The following is a 1,679-nucleotide window of genomic DNA, read 5'->3' as shown; positions in this document are numbered from 1 at the left end:
TGATGCAATAAACTGAAAGACAGCATGATTGTCTTGCACATGACTAAAATAGTTGTAAACTCTCTCATATGTTAGCCAGGTAGCTCTGTCATTTAGTCAAGGTCCAAGGGAGACCATATGTTTGAATGAGAAATGGTCCCCAAAGGCTTATTTGTTTGAATATTTGGACCCCAGTTAATGGAGCTGTTTGTGGAGGTCATGGAACCATTAAATGATGTAGCCTTGGTGGAGGAAGTACATCACTAAGGGTGGGCTTTGAAGGTTTTTAGCCACACCCAGTTCCTGTTCACTCTTTATCCTGTGTGTGGATGAAAACATGATTAGCCAGCTTCCTGCTCCTGCTGCCATGCTGTGCCTTTCCTAGTTTGGTGGACTTTATCCCTCTGAAGCCATAGGCCAAAGTAAACCCTTCCTTCCTTAAGTTGCTTTTAGGCTATGGTATTTTATCACAGTATCAGAGAAGTAACTAATATACCATAGAATCGGGAATATTTTCCATAGTGTTTAGAAGAATCCTTTCACTGTACATGGTGCCTTTCTGAATCTATCATTTAAAATTTCAGAAAGATATCTTTCCTGTTCTCCATCATGGGGCAGAATCAGGGGAAAAAGGGAGATCTCATGAAGGAACTCATTTGTACTCTCTGCCTCAATATCTATATGGGGAATAATGGAGACAGACTAACCTAGGCAGCCAAGGTTTAGGAGCAGTTCATAGTGAAGATGCTTTGCACTTTCCAAAGCTATATATACTGTCAGGTCCTTTGGCATCTGGAGAAAAGAAAAGATTGTCATTCACAGTATAGTCCTTGGGATCAAGGCTGAAGAAATCCTGGAGAAAGATCCTGAAGGGCAGGATGATGAGTTATGAAAATAAAAACCCAGATACTGGAAATTTTGGTTTTGGAGTCCAGGAACACATTGATCTTGGCAATAAATATGCCCTGAGCATCAATTTCTACAGGCTCAACTTCCATACGATATGTCAAGTTTCAGCATTGCTGGGAAGAAGCACAAGACAGGCTACATTGGGGCCAAACACAGACTCAGCAGACAAGAGAGCCATGTACTGGGTCCAGCAACAGTATAATGGTATCATCTTCCTGACAAAGAAATTCTGTCCAAAAAGCCAATAAAGTTCTCTCAAAGAGATATAAAAAAAAAGTTCAGAAAGCCTACATAAAGTAATACATGGATGACTGAATAGTTTTACTATAAAATCTATGAAGGAATATGAACAAAATTGGGTGTGTGCCTTTAATCCCAACACTTAGGAGGCCGAGGCAGGTAGATTCCTTTGAATTCAAGGTCAGGCTGGTCTATGTGATGAGTTTCCTGCCAGCCAGGGCTACATACTGACACCCTGTCTCAAAGAGGACAACAACAACAAAGCACTATTTCCAGACCCACAGCTCTTAAAGTACCCAGTTAAGCTGCTTATTTCCTCTCTCCCCCTCCTCCAACTTGCTCCCCTCTGCAAATTCTCTTTGTGTACTAGCCATCTTTCCTGTAAGTTGCTTTCCCCCTTTCCAGCACTTATCCCAACCCATGCCATTTGCAAAACCAATTTGCAAACCCAGTTGCCTAGTTTCAGACCTGTGACTTGAGTCTTCTTCATTTGTGAATTCTTTTTGCCTGGCCTATCTCTAGACTTGTCATTTGGAATCCATCTTTCCCTG

At 41.6% G+C, this 1,679-nt stretch overlaps 1 pseudogene; it reads left to right on the top strand.

Annotated features, from left to right (window-relative positions):
• The first annotated feature begins 588 nt into the window (after nt 1–588).
• On the top strand, nt 589–1,136 carry LOC131899657 (large ribosomal subunit protein uL5-like; annotated as a pseudogene).
• The last annotated feature ends 543 nt before the right edge of the window (nt 1,137–1,679 follow it).

Source organism: Peromyscus eremicus, chromosome X, assembly GCF_949786415.1.
Source record: "Peromyscus eremicus chromosome X, PerEre_H2_v1, whole genome shotgun sequence".
Lineage (NCBI taxonomy): Eukaryota > Metazoa > Chordata > Mammalia > Rodentia > Cricetidae > Peromyscus > Peromyscus eremicus.
This window is presented reverse-complemented; position numbering and strand designations above follow the sequence as displayed.